The 19,133-nt window shown below is 45.7% G+C and overlaps 3 non-coding genes across 3 annotated transcripts; 2 read left to right on the forward strand and 1 right to left on the reverse strand.

The window, feature by feature from the left end:
• Positions 1-8,020: 8,020 nt before the first annotated feature.
• Positions 8,021-8,092, forward strand: trnam-cau (transfer RNA methionine (anticodon CAU)). The gene has a single exon. It is a non-coding gene; the product is annotated as a tRNA-Met (tRNA).
• Positions 8,093-8,221: 129 nt separating this feature from the next.
• Positions 8,222-8,295, forward strand: trnan-guu (transfer RNA asparagine (anticodon GUU)). Its single transcript has one exon. It is a non-coding gene; the product is annotated as a tRNA-Asn (tRNA).
• A 1,731-nt stretch (positions 8,296-10,026) lies between these two features.
• Positions 10,027-10,098, reverse strand: trnag-ccc (transfer RNA glycine (anticodon CCC)). The gene has a single exon. It is a non-coding gene; the product is annotated as a tRNA-Gly (tRNA).
• Between the last annotated feature and the right edge of the window lie 9,035 nt (positions 10,099-19,133).

The raw sequence follows: 19,133 nt of genomic DNA on the forward strand, positions 1-19,133 counted from the left end.
CTTCTGAGTCTGCTTGCTACAGCGCTTAGTGCCAAAGATCCAGTGTGACCGTCTTCCTCATCAACTCCCCTTGTAAGCTGCTCGAAAACTCTATTAGACTGGTTAAACGCAAGCTATTATGGACAAAGTCATGCTGACTGTCTCTAATCAGGCGCTGCCTATCCAAATATATACGTACTGTTTATGTCTGGTTCTCGAGAATATTTCAGTTATTTACCCGTTGCTGATTTCCGATTCAGCGGCTTGTAATTTCAAGGAACCTTTCTTAAACAACAGAGCAACAAACCTTCTGAGCATCGCCCGTGGTTAAGGATATATGAAATATATCTGCGATGGCCCCTGCTATTTCTGCACTAACCTTCAACAAGGACAAAGGGATACCTTACGAGGCCATGAAGTATTTACACCCCAATTTGCCCCCTCTTTTGCAATCGGAGTATTGCCCATAACCTCACTAATGTTTTATCTTAGTTATATAGATTGTGCGTCCGTTTCCTGAGAAAATTAAAGTAAAAAAAATATTTTAAGTTCTCCCTAATCTCCTTTAGCTCCATTTACAGATGACCACGCTGACCATCGTGAAGGTCAATGTTGTCCCTTGCTATCCTTTTGCTCTTAATATATCAGTAGAAGCCTTGGGATTCTCCTTCCAGTTGTCTGCCAGAGCAAACTTCTACTTTCCTTTCCCCTCCTGATTTCCCTCTTAAGTGTTGTTTGCATTTTTTGCATGATCAAAGCATCATGCGACCCTCGTCCGTGGTGTATCAAGGTGCACACTCGTGCCCCAGTCTATCGCAGAGGGCGAAATCCTCAAAATTGTCAAAATATGTCGGCACATCATTCTCATTCCACCGCTGGCTATTAATATCACTTTCTGCAGTAAGAAAGAGCAGGTTGTTGTTCTCCATGGCCAGAGACACCGTGTCTGCATCTGTATCACACAACCGAGTTAAACATGGGGCGATACATTCCCCAGACCTTTGAACAATTTTGTCCCGCGCATCCGCCTTTTCCTCGCCTCGACGCCCCGGTCACTTTGTGTCGTCCCGTCGCTTCCCATAACTGAACAGGCTGACGCGCTTGGGAAGTGGAATCATCTGGGCCGGATGGGCTTCATTGCAGAGATATGAAAGAGGTAGCTGAACAGATGGTGCGTCTTTTCCAGAATCACTAGATTCAGAAATGTTACCGGAAAGTGAAAAATTTAAGCTATCTCTCCAACAGTCATGTGATGGGTGAATTTATTCAAGAGGTAACAAGTCGGCACGGTGCAGGGTTTATCAGTAAATTTGAGAACGTTTCACAAAACAGGCAGGTCAAAAACTTTCGTACACATTAGTCTCTGTACAGTGTGAGAGTGTGGGGCTCATTTCGTACCTGTCAGTCTCTGTGCAGTGTGAGAGTGTGGGGTTCATTTCATACCTGTCAGTCTCTGTACAGTGTGAGAGCGTGGGGTTCATTTCGTACCTGCCAGTCTCTGTACAGTGTGAGAGTGTGGGGTTCATTTCGTACCTGTCAGTCTCCGGTACAGTGTGAGAGTGCGGGGTTCTTTTCGTACCCGTCAGTCTCTGTACAGTGTGAGAGTGTGGGGTTCATTTCGTACCTGCCAGTCTCTGTACAGTGTGAGAGTGTGGGGTTCATTTCGTACCTGTCAGTCTCTGTACAGTGTGAGAGTGCGGGGTTCATTTCGGACCTGTCAGTCTCTGTACGGTGTGAGAGTGCGGGGTTCATTTCGTACCTGACAGTCTCTGTACAGTGTGAGAGTGCGGGGTTGATTTCGTACCTGTCAGTCTCTGTACAGTGTGAGAGTGTGGGGTTCATTTCATACCTGTCAGTCTCTGTTCAGTGTGAGAGTGTGGGGTTCATTTCGTACCTGTCAGTCTCTGTACAGTGTGAGAGTGCGGGGTTCATTTCGTACCTGTCAGTCTCTGTACAGTGTGAGAGTGCGGGGTTCATTTCGTACCTGTCAATCTCTGTACAGTGTGAGAGTGCGGGGTTCTTTTCGTACCTGTCAGTCTCTGTACAGTGTGAGAGCGTGAGGTTCATTTCGTACCTGTCAGTCTCTGTACAGTGTGAGAGTGCGGGGTTCATTTCGTACCTGTCAATCTCTGTACAGTGTGAGAGTGCGGGGTTCTTTTCGTACCTGTCAGTCTCTGTACAGTGTGAGAGCGTGAGGTTCATTTCGTACCTGTCAGTCTCTGTACAGTGTGAGAGTGCGGGGTTCATTTCGTACCTGTCAGTCTCTGTACAGTGTGAGAGTGCGGGGTTCATTTCGTACCTGTCAGTCTCTGTACAGTGTGAGAGTGCGGGGTTCATTTCGTACCTGTCAGTCTCTGTACAGTGTGAGAGTGTGGGGTTCATTTCGTACCTGTCAGTCTCTGTACAGTGTGAGAGTGTGGGGTTCAGTTCGTACCTGTCAGTCTCTGTACAGTGTGAGAGCGTGGGGTTCATTTCGTACCTGCCAGTCTCTGTACAGTGTGAGAGTGTGGGGTTCATTTCGTACCTGTCAGTCTCCGGTACAGTGTGAGAGTGCGGGGTTCTTTTCGTACCCGTCAGTCTCTGTACAGTGTGAGAGTGTGGGGTTCATTTCGTACCTGCCAGTCTCTGTACAGTGTGAGAGTGTGGGGTTCATTTCGTACCTGTCAGTCTCTGTACAGTGTGAGTTGCGGGGTTCATTTCGGACCTGTCAGTCTCTGTACGGTGTGAGAGTGCGGGGTTCATTTCGTACCTGACAGTCTCTGTACAGTGTGAGAGTGCGGGGTTCATTTCGTACCTGTCAGTCTCTGTACAGTCTGAGAGTGTGGGGTTCATTTCATACCTGTCAGTCTCTGTTCAGTGTGAGAGTGTGGGGTTCATTTCGTACCTGTCAGTCTCTGTACAGTGTGAGAGTGCGGGGTTCATTTCGTACCTGTCAGTCTCTGTACAGTGTGAGAGTGCGAGGTTCATTTCGTACCTGTCAATCTCTGTACAGTGTGAGAGTGCGGGGTTCTTTTCGTACCTGTCAGTCTCTGTACAGTGTGAGAGCGTGAGGTTCAGTTCGTACCTGTCAGTCTCTGTACAGTGTGAGAGTGTGGGGTTCATTTCATACCTGTCAGTCTCTGTACAGTGTGAGGGTGTGGGGTTCATTTCGTACCTGTCAGTCTCTGTACAGTGTGAGAGTGTGGGGTTCATTTCGTACCTGTCAGTCTCTGTACAGTGTGAGAGTGTGGGGTTCGTTTCGTACCTGTCAGTCTCTGTACAGTGTGAGAGTTCGGGGTTCATTTCGTACCTGTCGGTCTCTGTACAGTGTGAGAGTTCGGGGTTCATTTCGTACCTGTCAGTCTCTGTACAGTGTGAGAGTGTGGGGTTCATTTCGTACCTGTCAGTCTCTGTACATTGCGAGAGTGCGGGGTTCGTTTCGTACCTGTCGGTCTCTGTACATTGTGAGAGTGCGGGGTTCGTTTCGTACCTGTCGGTCTCTGTACATTGTGAGAGTGCGGGGTTCGTTTCGTACCTGTCGGTCTCTGTACAGTGTGAGAGTGCGGGGTTCATTTCGTACCTGTCAGTCTCTGTACAGTGTGAGAGTGCGGGGTTCATTTCGTACCTGTCAGTCTCTGTACAGTGTGAGAGTGTGGAGTTCGTTTCGTACCTGTCAGTCTCTGTACAGTGTGAGAGTGTGGGGTTCGTTTCGTACCTGTCAGTCTCTGTACAGTGTGAGAGTGCGGGGTTCGTTTCGTACCTATCAGTCTCTGTACAGTGTGAGAGTGTGGAGTTCGTTTCGTACCTGTCAGTCTCTGTACAGTGTGAGAGTGCGGGGTTCATTTCGTACCTGTCAGTCTCTGTACAGTGTGAGAGTGTGGAGTTCGTTTCGTACCTGTCAGTCTCTGTACAGTGTTAGAGTGTGGGGTTCATTTCGTACCTGTCAGTCTCTGTACAGTGTGAGAGTGTGGGGTTCATTCCGTACCTGTCAGTCTCTGTACAGTGTGAGAGTGTGGGGTTCGTTTCGTACCTGTTAGTCTCTGTACAGTGTGAGAGTGTGAGGTTCATTTCGTACCCGTCGGTTTCTGGTACAGTGCGAGAGTGCGCGGTTCATTTCGTACCCGTCGGTCTCTGGTACAGTGCGAGAGTGCGGGGTTCATTTCGTACCCTTCGGTCTCTGGTACAGTGCTAGAGTGCGGGGTTCATTTCGTACCCGTCGGTCTCTGGTACACTGCTAGAGTGCGGGGTTCATTTCGTACCCGTCGGTCTCTGGTACAGTGCTAGAGTGCGGGTTTCATTCTGTACCTGTCATTCTCTGGTACAGTGTGCGAGTGTGGAGTTCGTTTCGTACCTGTCAGTCTCTGTACAGTGTGAGAGTGTGGGGTTCATTTCGTACCTGTCAGTCTCTGTACAGTGCGAGAGTGCGGGGTTCATTTCGTACCCTTCGGTCTCTGGTACAGTGCTAGAGTGCGGGGTTCATTTCGTACCCGTCGGTCTCTGGTACACTGCTAGAGTGCGGGGTTCATTTCGTACCCGTCGGTCTCTGGTACAGTGCTAGAGTGCGGGTTTCATTCTGTACCTGTCATTCTCTGGTACAGTGTGCGAGTGTGGAGTTCGTTTCGTACCTGTCAGTCTCTGTACAGTGTGAGAGTGTGGGGTTCATTTCGTACCTGTCAGTCTCTGTACAGTGTGAGAGTGTGGGGTTCATTTCGTACCTGTCAGTCTCTGTACAGTGTGAGAGTGTGGGGTTCAGTTCGTACCTGTCAGTCTCTGTACAGTGTGAGAGTGTGGGGTTCAGTTCGTACCTGTCAGTCTCTGTACAGTGTGAGAGTGTGGGGTTCATTTCGTACCTGTCAGTCTCTGTACAGTGTGAGAGTGTGGGGTTCAGTTCGTACCTGTCAGTCTCTGTACAGTGTGAGAGTGTGGGGTTCAGTTCGTACCTGTCAGTCTCTGTACAGTGTGAGAGTGTGGGGTTCATTTCATACGTGTCAGTCTCTGTACAGTGTGAGGGTGTGGGGTTCATTTCGTACCTGTCAGTCTCTGTACAGTGTGAGAGTGTGGAGTTCGTTTCGTACCTGTCGGTCTCTGTACAGTGTGAGAGTGCGGGGTTCATTTCGTACCTGTCAGTCTCTGTACAGTGTGAGAGTGCGGGGTTCATTTCGTACCTGTCAGTCTCTGTACAGTGTGAGAGTGTGGAGTTCGTTTCGTACCTGTCAGTCTCTGTACAGTGTGAGAGTGCGGGGTTCATTTCGTACCTGTCAGTCTCTGTACAGTGTGAGAGTGTGGAGTTCGTTTCGTACCTGTCAGTCTCTGTACAGTGTGAGAGTGTGGGGTTCGTTTCGTACCTGTCAGTCTCTGTACAGTGTGAGAGTGCGGGGTTCGTTTCGTACCTGTCAGTCTCTGTACAGTGTGAGAGTGTGGAGTTCGTTTCGTACCTGTCAGTCTCTGTACAGTGTGAGAGTGCGGGGTTCATTTCGTACCTGTCAGTCTCTGTACAGTGTGAGAGTGTGGAGTTCGTTTCGTACCTGTCAGTCTCTGTACAGTGTGAGAGTGTGGGGTTCATTTCGTACCTGTCAGTCTCTGTACAGTGAGAGAGTGCGAGGTTCATTTCGTACCCGTCGGTCTCTGGTACAGTGCGAGAGTGCGGGGTTCATTTCGTACCCGTCGGTCTCTGGTACAGTGCGAGAGTGCGGGGTTCATTTCGTACCCGTCGGTCTCTGGTACAGTGCTAGAGTGCGGGGTTCATTTCGTACCCGTCGGTCTCTGGTACAGTGCTAGAGTGCGGGGTTCATTCTGTACCTGTCATTCTCTGGTACAGTGTGAGAGTGTGGGGTTCATTGTGGACCTGTCAGTTTCTGGCAGAGTACAGAGATTTAGTGCACAGTTTACCTCGAAGTAATATTAATTCAGTTTCATTACTGCAGTTGATTAATTTGATGAATTCTTCTTTGAACAATTGGACACAATGATCCACATGAATACAGTATCTCAGAATCAATGCTATCAGTCAATAACAGCATCAGACACAGGAGCAGTGTTATGTGACTGGACCCATGGAGTCTGCTCCTCCATTCGATCGTGGCTCATTTATTACCCCTCCCAACCCTATTCTCCTGCCTTCTTCCCATAATGTGTGACACTGTCAATATTTAAGAACGTACCTGCGTCCGCTTTAAATATACCCAATAACTTTACCTCCAGAGCCGTCGCTTTTAATATACCAAATTACTTGGCTTCCTCAGCAATGAATGCAACAGATCCCTTTCTTCTATGTCCGTAGATAATGCATTCCGTTCGGTGCAGTCCTCGGCCACAATCCTGTCCCAGAGAATAAAGCTGTGGGTCTGCGCCAATCTTTTCGCTTCCTGCCCAACAGTGTAAAACAGCATCCGCGTGTCATCAAATGGATTCCTCTCCCTAAATTTCAAAGTTGAAAGATTAAACTAAATTAATTACCGAAGTATATACTCGTAACCACATGAGCATCCACTGTAAATACAATGAAACACAAGAGGATCAATGAAAGACCGCACTCAAGAAAGACAGCAAACGAGCAATGTGCAAAAGACTATAAACTATGCAAATACAAGAAAGAACAAACAAAATATTAATAATAAATTATCAATAAATGTCGAGAACATGAACAGTCTTGAAAGTGAGTCTATGGGTTGTGGGTACAGTTCAGTGTTGGGTAAATGAAGCTATCCATTCTTCTTCAGGAGTCTGATGGTTGAGGGGTGATGGACCTGTTGATGTGTTACCTCCTTCCTGATGGAGCTGTGTGAAGAGAGTATGACCTCCATGGCCGCGGCCCTGTATTCCGTGTGGATGCGCTCAGCGGTGGGGAGGGGCATAACTGTGCTGGACTGGGCTCCATCCATTACGCTTTCTGGGCTTTTCTGTACAAGGACATTGGTGGTTCCATGCCAGGTCCTCTTGCCACCAGTCAATATACTCTCCACCACTCATCTATTGAAGTCTGTTAAATGTTTAGATGACATGCAGAGCGCTGCCGTGCCTTCTTTGTAACAGGAGGTATGTGCCGGGCCCAGGAGAGAGAATCTGAAATGATAACACTGAGAAAGTTATATTTCCTCCTTCATCCTTCCCTCGCTGCTGCTCTCTCGTCCCTCACCACCCGCACTGCGCTCTCATCTGGTTTTTGGCATAGATTCCCTTCTCAATTCTTTCATTTAATTTCGTGAGCTGAGTTTGTCAACTCACTCCTATAACGCTACTTCAGTTACAGCTCAACTGCTTAAAAAATTTCCACTGCTTCTTACGTTGTTGTCTTCCAGAGCACCGTCTCTTCGAAGGCATAACACGCTGCCAAGAGGTTATGACCATCGCGTATTTATTGATGTCCACATGCAACTAATATTTAGACAGGTCCTCTGAGGTATTTCCAGGCCTGTTTTTTTTTTTTATATCCCTACTGTGTTTGTCACATTTACACTTTCAGTTTTCTAGCGTGGGTGTGCGTGAAATTGTGTGTGTGTGTGTGTGTGTGTGTGTGTGTGTCTGTGTGTGTATGTCTGTGTGTGTGTGTGTGTAAGTGTGTGTGTGTAAGTGTGCGTGTGTGTGTCTGCGTGTGTGTGTCTGTGTGCGTGTGTCTGTGTGCGTGTGTGTGTGTGTGTGTGTGTGTGTGTCAATTAAATAAAGTAAAACACATTCCACGGGCGAAATGGCGGGAACGAGGTGCAAGACGGGCTAGAACATAAAAGGCACGGAGATAATAACTGGGTGAGCCAGAAAGAAAGGTGGAGAAAAAGAGAAAGAGGAGAAACAGGGAATAAACAAAAGAAAATGAAGTACGTTTGAGTTTGTATCCGGGAAGAAGACGAAGTGAATCCGGACATATACAGACACAGAACGAGACCCAGACATGTACAGACACAGGCACAGACACAGATCATGACATGTACCGACACAGACACGAACTCAGACATATACAGACACAGAACAAGACCCAAACATGTACAAACACAGACATAAATACAGACATACACACACACAAAACATAGTGCAACGTTCACAGTTCAACAGCTCCAATCTTTCCTGTAGCAGAGTGGCGCAGTGGAAGCGTGCTGGGCCCATAACCCAGAGGCCGATGGATCGAAACCATCCTCTGCTATAATCTATGTTGGCGGCAGCAGATAATTATCCTTTTGTTGTAAAACCCTAAAGTGTCGCATAATGCATCTATAAAAGGAAACGGTATTTCAATTGAAATTCGTAATTTATTCGTGCTCTTTCAATTCTCGTCTCTGTGGCGCAATCGGTGAGCGCGTTCGGCTGTTAACCGAAAGGTTGGTGGTTCAAGCCCACCCAGGGACGCTAGTACTCCAGTAGTTTGTTTTCTCTCTCTCTTGTAAACGAGAAAATGTGCAGCAGCATCTATGAAATTAACACACAGTCGATGTTTCAGGCCGAAACATTCCTTCAGGATCATGAAGCAGCCTGGCCTGTTGAGTTCCTCCAGCAGTTTGTGTGCGATGCCTGGATTTCCATCACCTACACATCTTCTCGTTTGTGAGTCCACTTCTGCACTGTGAAGTCTCTTCCATGGAATTGAATTGAATTGACTTTATTAATTACCTCCTTCACATACATGAGGAGTAAAAATCTTTACGTTACGTCTCCGTTTAAATGTGCAATGTGCAATTTATAGTAAATATGTAATAGATATTACTATATTTATTACAGTCAATATGACAGAAGTACGATTCTATCAGCTTGAATTAATCAGTCTGATGGCCTGGTGGAAGAAGCTGTCCCGGAGCCGGTTGGTCCTGGCTTTTATGCTGCGGTACTGTTTCCCGGATGGTAGCAGCTGGAACAGTTTGAGATTCGGGTCACTCGGATCCTCAACAATCCTTCGGATCATTTTTACAAACCTGTCTCTGTAAATGTCCTGAATAGTGGGAGGTTCACTTCTACAGATGCGCTGGGCTGTCCGCACCACTCTCTGCAGAGTCCTGCGATTGAGGGAAGTACAGTTCCCATACCAGGCAGTGATGCAGCCAGTCAGGGTGCTCTCAATTCTGTGCCTGTAGAAAGTCCTTAGTATTTGGGGACCCAGACCAAATTTCTTCAACTGTCTGGGGTGAAAGAGGCGCTGTTGTGCCTTTTTCACCACGCAGCCGGTACTTAGAGACCTCGTGAGTTCCTCGCTGATGTGTATGCCGAGAACCTTTCAACCTCTCAACCCCAGATCCATTGATGTCGATAGGGGATGGCTACTCTAAAGAAGTTTGAATCTTCCCTTCGACGGGAGTTCAGAGAAACCCTCTCTCACTGCTCCCCCTCTGTGATCTCAGCTCTTGTTTTCCTGCTGCGTTTCATTACCAGCTGGGAAACTCTGCGCTGTCCGGAGGCCGGCGCTCCCTACTGCCGGCGCAACGGGCTCAGGGGGAATTGAATCTGTTCTACGTGTTTCAGTCACATACTGTACCGAAATACAGTGAAACGCTTCTCATTCTCACGGTTCATAGAGATCAAATCATTACACAGTGTATTGGGAGAGAACAAGGTGAAGCAATAACAAAATGCAGAATAAAGTGTAACAGGGACAGAGAAAGCACGGCGCAGGTAAATAATAAGCTGCAGCTTCGTACCGAGGTGGATTGTGAGGTCAAACATCCATCCTACCTTATGGGAAACCATTCAATAGACACTACAGTGGGACTGAAACTATCACTGAGACTGTGACGCGTGCTTTCAGTCTTTTGTACCTTCTGCCGGATGAAAGAAGAACCGAGGGAATATCTGGGGCAGGTCATGTCTTTGGTTAGGAAAATGTATGTTCGATTTGACCAGAAAGTGTGTGTTTCCTCGAGCGGAGTCCGTGGAACTAATGGACTTCCCGGGTCTAATGCTGTGTTTTTCATTCAGTTTGGGATCCTCGATCATCCTACATGAGGGACCACCACCATCGTACATGAGAGATCCATCTCATCCATTAGAGTGAATTTCACTCACAACACATTGCTCATGAATTAAAGTTCTGCGTTCATAGTGCTTGCTGAGAGTTTTTTTCTTTTTTTTTTATCCTGAAAGCGCACAACCTGCGATGGCCGGGAATCGAACCCGGGTCAACTGCTTGGGAAGCAGCTATGCTCACCACTATACCACCATCGCCCCATGATGCAAACCAGACTCGGTTACTGAATGATCTCTGGTGCTATAAGATTCTGTAACTCGATTCTCAGTGTCTGAGCTGTTTTCTGAAGGATCGTTTCTCACTCTGTTGCAGTTCCTGTTCCGACCACTGGATGTCGCGACGTTCCGACGGACCGGAGAAACACAGCACCTGAGATCCGACTGAAGGAAGAATCGACCCGAGAGATTCGAAGGGCTACAAATGGTTTCCTGCTTCACGTATCAGTAAATGGGAAACAAATCATGATTATAAATATCCGTTCAAACAACACGCAGTTAGACGTTAATGGGATCCCTTCCTTTACCCAGTCCTTGAACTCAGTACGTGACAGAATCATTTTCCCCCGGGATCAATAAAGTATGACTATGACTATGACTATGACTAAATAATTCAGAGACCCCACAGTGAGGAGAGTATGGGTAAAATGCGCCAGCTCTGCACTCAGCAAACAAACATCAGAGTGACTCTATGAGTTCTCCTACACACTGACATCCGTGTGACAGATTCCATACTGTTGTTTATTCCTCGTTAGTTCAGTGGTTAGTATCCCCGCCTGTCACGCGGGAGACGGAGGTTCAACTCGCGACGAGGAGACCGTTTTCCTGTTTCAAATGAATACGGGATTCGATTATGGGACAATCTAGTGTGCAAATAGCCCAAAACTGGAGAGTTTCCCGAGAACAAAGGACGTTCACCGTTTTGTTTTCACTTTTCCCTCACGAAGTCTATATCTCAAGCCGTTTGATGTTATACTCAATAACCGAATCCGTGGCTCCGAAACATTATACAGGGGCTGCTGCCGTGAGATAGGAACTCCCGCACTTTCCCACCACCCGTGCCGACTCTCTCAGTTTGTCTGGATGACTGTGTGGGAAGACAGGCAAAGGAACAGCTGAAACACTTTGGAGAGAACGATACCATGAACTTGTGTAACGCGGGGTTTAAAGCCAACTGCCCCAACCGCAACATTGGACCCTCCAAACAGACGCTCAGAGAGTGAACTTGTAGGGAAGGTACGATTGAGTTTTGTGATGTAATTACAACACGTGAGCATCCGCTTCGTTTCTCCGCCCCTAGACTTGATTGACAGTAAAATACATGAAAACGGTTCGAGTTGCTGACTAGCTCAGGGGCAGTAGCGGTTAGTTGCGCTGGTTGTGAATGTGGGGGGATAATGGGAAATAAAGTAAGTTCAGATGGGGGGTGGGGGGGGCGGGGAGTGTCTGGAAAAGGAACAGGAAATGAATGGTCCTGGTGAGTGCAGTAGGAGGTTGGAATGAAGTTGGGTCTAGATCTGCAAAACGGAAAATGTCACACAATATTGGAATGATTTCAAGTGATTTGAGAGGATACGGAAAAAAAAAAGACTTCAAGGTATTATTTAAATTTGACCCGGAACAGCCTTCTTTTATCAATCCCATTAAAATACCGCAGCAACACACAAAATGCTGGAGGAACTCAACAGCATCTATGGAAAAGAGTTCAGTCGACATTTCGGACGAGGCCATTCATCAGTCCTCAGTTCCTCCGGCATTTCATGTGTGTAGCTTAGATTTCCAGCATCTGCACGTTTTCTCATTTGAAATTAACTAAAGTGTTGATAACTATTTTAGGGAATATAGATTGTGCTCAAACCTTAAGGGGAGGTGATGTGCTAATCGTTAAGATAAGAAACTGTGAGAAGGCATTACATTTGAAGACTTCATTTGGTTAAAAAATGGTATGTATGTTGCCTAATGAAAATTGAGGTATCAGGAGTCTTAGAACAGGTGTTCTGGTGGAGGTTTCGATAGAGTAATTAAGAAGATAAACAAGTGCAAACACGAGGGTCTCTGCAGATGCTGGAAATTCAAGCAACACACGCAAAAATGCTGGTGGACGCAGCAGGGCAGGCCGCATCTATAGGCCGAGTCCTGAAACGTCGATTGTACCTCTTCCTATAGATGCTGCCTTGTGTGTGTTACAGAGATTATAAGGATGTGAAGTACATTAGAAAACAGCCAGTTGAACAGGTTAAAGTACAGTTAGGTGTGTCTTAAGCAGAGGCCTTGCAACAAAGTTAAACCGAATGTTGATCAAGTATAACCAGTCAGACAGAATGTGGAGTCAGCGGCGATATGTCACATTGCAGGTCCATTACTAAAGATACTTTACTAGTCAATAAAATGAAGTTTGTGATGTTTATAAAGGATGTGGTGAATTGTACTGCTCAGTCATCGAGACGTACTGAGAAAATTAAAATTATTGTGAAAGCTGCTGAAAAGTATCTCGGTATAACTGGTGTTATGTGGGAAACTGTAAAAGAAGCTCTGATGGGTGGGGTATCTGTATTTCAGTCTCTTTGTGCAGGTACAGAATGAGATTAAGGATATTGCAGTGGAATGAGAGAAATCAAGACATTAAGAAGTTTATTTCTGATTCATCAAATTCACCCAATATGAAACCAGGCTGTTACCACATTTCCTTTGCAGGAAATTATATTGTAAAACGAGGTGATACGTTAGGTGGTAAGGGGGTGGTGTTGCAAGTTTAATATGGGAAGGGATGGGACACAGAGTTGTGGATGTGAATGAAGTGCATGAGGTGTTTGTAGCAGAAGCATTGGATTCAACAGGTAGGGGTACTAAAGTGGTAAAAATCTTGTGGAGTGCGTTTGATTGATATGTTGGAAAGCATATGTCACTCTAGCTCACTAAGGGTTGTATGTTGTGGGGATTTTAGTGCACACTTCACTGTGGGGTCATTCATGGAATTGTTTGATTGTAGCATCTTTTTTTAGATATTTCCAATCTTGTGTACCTTAATGATGGGAGGGGTAAGAAATTTAATGTTTCTAATAGTCCGAAAACTGCTGTAAATTTAACTCCAGTTTCAAACATTCTGGCGGGAGTGACTGAGTGAGATGTCATGGGTGATGAGACAATGGGGAGGGATCATTTTCCTATATTTATAAGCATGGGTTTGGAGTTATATAGGGGGCAGGAGACTGATTTTAGGAAGTGGAATTTTGATGAAGCAAACTGGGAGAATGTTGAGGATAATATGGGTTTCTGCAATGAGTGGTTATGTCACATTATTCAACAAACTGCGGTGGAAGTGATGCCTGTTAAAAATGACATTAATAGGAAGAAGACTGCACCATGGTGGATGGGGGAGTGTGCAGAGGGAATTGGGGAGAGAAATAAGGTGTTTGAGAGAGTTGAGAATTATCACTCTCTGAGTGACCTTATTAAGTATGAAAGGGTACAAGCTGTGGTGAGGAAAGTGGTGAAGGTTGTGAAAGAGGTTTACTGCAGGTCATCTTCTGATAGTATTGGACAGGATATTAAACTGGGAGATGTTTGGGGAATGATTAAGAAAATTGTGGAAGGGTGGGGTTCAAAGGGTTAATAACATTCCAGTATTGATTAAGGAAGGTGATTGTTACTGAAATAGAGAAGGTTTTGTTACTGACTTGGTCATTTGCTGCAAGTCACAATCAAGGTAATTTAAGTGAGGAGTTCAAACGATGTCCGGATGAGGTTTTAAGTGAATACTCTGATGTGTTGAAAGCCAGCTGCAGCAATGATAGTATTAGCGATGTAGAGTTTCTTTGTGTGAATTTAAGAAAGTTATTTACAGTACAAGTCAGATGGCTCCTGGAAATGATAATATATGCTATTGTATCTTTTAACATATAGCTTACAGCTCTTGAGATAATATTAACATTTTTGAATCATATTTGGAGTTTAAACCTTATTTCCTCCTCATAGAAAATGGTAGTGCCTGTTCTGAAACCTGGAAATCCCCACAGGATCCTTCTAATTATAGACCAATATCATTAACATCCCATCTCATTTCAGTAAACTTATGGAACGTATGGTAATAGAGTTGTTGAATTATATTTTGGAAAAGAGAGGTGATGTAGCATTTTATCAGTATAGATTTTGGAAACGTAGAATGACATTGGATCCAGTTTTATGTTTGGAAGATGATATTGGGAAAGCACAGGTAAATAAAGATCTTGTAATTGCAGTATTTTTGTATTGAAAACGCATATGATATGCTATGAAATGGTTAAATTATAGAAATGTGGAGTGAGAAGAAGGCCGCATTATTTTTCTGAGTTTTTTCTTTGTCTGCTCGAGGCAAGTAATTTAAGGTATATTTGGGCTTCTATATGGTAAAGAATGGGACCCATCAGACAGTATTTGTTTCCCTTTATTGTTTATTATCATGATTAATGATTTTTTTTCTGAGATAGGTATGGGGTGGGGAAATTACTTTTTGCAGATGATGCAGATTTATGGATCAGAGGTAGAAAATTCAATTCAATTGTATATAGAATGTGATTAGTGATTAATAAGCTCAAAGACTGGGGACATAGATGGGGTTTAAGCTTTCAGTAGCTAAAATACATTTTGTGTTTTACAAACATGATCAATAGACCTCCTTATTGATCCATATCATCCTCAATAGCAATTGATTTGAAATTATATGGTCAAACTCTTGAATAAGTGACAGTGATAAGATTTCTTGGCACGTGGCTGGATAATTTACCAGATCAGTAAAATAATTTACAAATGTAGAGGAGCACTGAATATCCCTGGGTGTCTGTGTAGGTATTCTTGGGGCACTATCAGCCCATCACTGTGACTCTGTAAACAATTGATACATGTAAAGGAGCACTGAATATCCCTGGGTGTCTGTGTGGGTATTCTTGGGCAGCTATCGGCCCATCACCGTGACTCTGATGGGGAAGCGATGCTACCAGAAATCCACCGAGCTGCTCATCCGCAGACTGCCCTCCAGCATCCGGTGCAGAAGATCTGGCAGGACTTCAAAACTGATCTATGCTACCAGAGCTCGGCCATCATTAGGACTGTAGGAGACTAACGAGGCTTACCTGATCGGATTATTCGCACCATCCACACCAAGCGGGTCACCCTTGTGCCCAAAGACATTCAGTTGGTTCGCTGCATCCACCGGAAGCGAGCCTCAGCGTGGCCTCGGCAGCAAACTCAACAAAAGGCTCTTTTAAAAGTCACTAACCTGGAAGAGGAAAGGGCCATCGCTTTCTCTTCATTACACTGTTGTAGTGTTGACACACATTATCCCTCTGGTCTCCCCTGTGGGAGTTTTGGAGTTGTTCGATGGGAAATCCCAATTCTCACACAAACTGATTTACTTGTTTTGGTCTCAGCTGATTTCATCAACACATCGATGTCACCCTTTAGCCGAAGACGACGATCCACACAAGAAATAACTCCATCATCTCACAGTCAGTGTGAACTTACTGCTCACGGTTCCTACATCCACTCCCAAATCACTCAGTTGTATCACAAACAGCAAGGTTCCCAGAACAGATCCATGTGGAACAACACTTGTCACCAGCATCTGATCACAAAACTACTCTCTGCCATCACTGTGTTCCTATTGCAAAGCCAATTCTGGATCCAATTTGCCAAATGGCCTGACTGAGGCCTATATGAACCGTATCAATAAACTTCGTCAGTGACGGCAGACCTGGGTGAGGATGGTCAGGACCCAAGTGCTGGAGTATCGGAGACTAAAATGCAGACACGATAGGAGACGGAAACAATGACAGGGTTCAAAACTAGTCTGTATCTGTAGGGAAGACCACTTTGAGTAACTCCTTTGCTCCAAATAGGAGAAAAATAAGTAAATAGAGAAGAAATTAAAATTACAATAAAAACCGCAGTTTCTGTAGTCTGAAGCAAAAACAGAAAACAGGAAACTCCAGACCTGCTAGTTCACCACTTGTACCAGGAAAACATTTGGAGCTGTAACAAAGCAGGAAATTATTGCCAACTTACAAAACCATCAGGCAAAGTCAACAGAGTCTGGTGAAAGTGACTCCACGTTTAACAAACGCATTTGAGTGGTTGAAGCAGTAACACCAAATGTGGATAAAGGATCCCAGGGGACGTAGTGAACCGAGATGTCCAGGAGACGTTTGATAAGCCGCTCCATCACAGGGGGTTGGGGAAAATGTGAGCTGACCGTGATTTCTGAACTTGCTGATGACAAACACTGATGGGAACTGAGTTGTGATGCGCGGTGAGTGTCTACAAAGGGGTAGATACAGGTGACGTGGTTGGACACAGGTCTGACAGCTGGGATATTGTGCGGAATGGAGGGTGTGAACTTGTACATTTTGGCAGGAAAATATGTAATACAGAACATTCTCGAAATGTTCAAAGGCAACAGGGCCTGGCGGTGCAGAGTGAACTTGGGTTCCTGGTGCATCATTCACAAAGTTTCATTCGCAGCTCCTGGTGGATTTCGGAATGTGAACAGAGTGTATCTGATGAAGGGCTTCGGCCGGAAACGTTAACTCTGTTTCTCTGTCCACGGGCGCTGCCTGACCTGCAGCGTGTTTCCAATTGTCTCTGTGTTTTACAGGAACGTCAGAATTCCCATCTTTGAAGTTATTCATCGTTCCAGATTATTATTGTTTAGTTTTAGGAGATTTCAGTAGAAATTTTAAGAGTTTATGTGTCAGTTTTCCAGAGTGTTAGGTGTTAACTTTACAGACTGACCAATATTGAAGCTGTCCGTCTGAAGGTTTATCTCAGCGCTGTGATTCTGTTCTGTTGTGGGTAAACTGTTGGAAAACGGTGGTTATGGGAGAGTGAAGATGGATCTGGAAGATGAGAGGCCGCTCTCGGCTCTGACCGTCTCTCTCACTGAGTCTGACTCTAACACCCCACTTCCCCACCTCTTTCTCTCTGACCGTTTCTCGGGCAGGTCGGGGTGCTGTGTATAAAATGAGACAGCAGCAGTCGGTCTCTGAGTACAGACTGGCTAATGTAGCAGCTCTGGAGACAGACTGTCTGGTGATATCTTTCTATAAACCTTCTGACTCTCACAGCTATCTTGACGGTCGCTCTTCCCACCCTGTCTACTGTACAAATGCCGTCCCTTTTATTCATCTCCGCCATATCTGTTCCCAGGGTGTGATTTCCCTTGCCAGAATATCAGCAGTGTCTTCCTTCTTCAAAGAACGGGGATTCCCTTCCTCTCTCATTGCTGCTGCTTTCACCCCCATATATACCCCCATTTCTCAGACATTTGCCCTTGCCCCATCTTCTCACTGCCATAACAGGGTTACAGTTCCCCTTGTCCTTACTTACCACCCCCCGAGTGTCCGTATCCAGCACAACAGTTTACACAATGTCCATCATCTTCAAAGGGATTCCAGCACTAAACCCATCCTTGCCCCACCCCACTCTCCACTTTCAGCAGCAATCACTCTCTCTGTGATTCCCCTGTCCATTCATCCCTCCCCACTGATCTCACTGCTGACACTTATCCCTGTAATCGGAACATGAGCTACACCTGCCCCTACACCACCATTCAGAAACACAAATAGTCCGTCCAGGAGAAACAAAACTTGACCTGCAAGCCTGTTGAGATCATCACCTGTACCTGGACAACACACACACAATGCTGGAGGAACTCAGCAGGCCAGGCAGCATCCATGGAAAAGAGAACAGTCGACATTTTGGGCCGAGACGCTTCATCAGGACTGGAGAAAAAGAAAATGAGGAGTCAAAATTAGAAGGTGGGGAGGGGGAAGAAACACAAGGTGAAAGGTGAAACTGTGAGAGGGGCCGGTGAAGTAAAGAGCTGGGAAGTTGATCGGTGTATGAGATACACGGCTAGAGAAGGGGGAATGTAGTAGGAGAGGACAGAAAGCCATGGAAGAAAGCAAGCAGGGACGAACACCAGAGGGAGGTGATGAGAAGGTAGGAAGATAATGTGAGATGGAAAAGGGAATGAGGAATGGTGAAGGAGGAATGGGACATTACCGGAAGTTCATCTCATAACCTGCTGGCATATCTATTCTTCTCTCTCACTGGCTATTGGGAGTCCTACAGTATAATCTCATCACAGTGATTGAACCTTTCTTATTCCTGAGTTACACCCACATTGTATTCCGAGATGAGCCTCCGGGATTTGCTCAACTTTGTGACGTTCTGTCTGATAAGCAATGCCGCTCCCCAACCTCATTTACCTTCCTCTGCACTGCCGGAAGCATATGAACCCTGGAATGTTTAGACAGCAGTCCTGCCCTTCTCTCAACCAGATCTCTGTAGTGGATGAACCACGGTGCCATGTACTAACCCGGGCTTTACGTACAATTGCATTAACTGTTCTACACCCTGCACTGAAATAAACTCGCTTCTGCCCTTCGACGCCACTGTGCTCATTAACCTGGCCCCATCCTGACTTCCTTTTAGGGTCGCTCGACCTCATCTCTGCCTTCCGCTCAATGCTAATTACTGACCTATAGCTCAGGATCCCAACACCCCCTCCTCATGCCACATGATGAACATCATCAGGATGAGTCCAGAAAGCTTCCCTGTGAGAATATTACTTCTCCTTCACGGTCACCCATCCTCCTGACACGAGTTCCACTTATCCTGGAAGAGAGGCCAGTGATCAATGTTCCTGATGTCCTCCCTCCTGCACCAGATTGTTAGCCACACATTTAACTGTACCAACTTACCCTCTCTTATCTGCCAAGTACGTTGCACTGAAATAGTCCTGAAAGGACCACCCTAGAGTTCTTACTTCTTAACCTTTTGCCCAACTCACTAAATTCTCTGTAGAGCCTTGTCTGTCTGTTGTTAGTTCTCATAACGTCCACGATCTCTGGCTGTTCACGCTGCCCTTTCAGAATGGCCTGTAACTTCTCAGATATATCCTTGGCCCTGGCATGACAGAGGTAACGCACTTTCCTGCAAGCAATCCATGTCCACAGATCCTCTTGTCTGTCCCCTGCCATCCCACTCCCCCAGCTCTAAAGTGTTTGCTCTATGCGATTTATATCCATCTATCCTGTACATTAATGTGCCTTCAAATAGTCTCTTTGTAATGAAAATCGGTTTAAAATTCATTCATTGCATTTTATACAGCTCAGGGTATCTGCATATGCATTCGCAAACAAAGGAAACCGCACACATCTTAAAACCAGACAATTTGTTAGAACCCGTACGATTTTAAT

The sequence above is a fragment of the Mobula hypostoma genome, assembly GCF_963921235.1.
Source record: "Mobula hypostoma chromosome 30 unlocalized genomic scaffold, sMobHyp1.1 SUPER_30_unloc_1, whole genome shotgun sequence".
NCBI lineage: Eukaryota > Metazoa > Chordata > Chondrichthyes > Myliobatiformes > Myliobatidae > Mobula > Mobula hypostoma.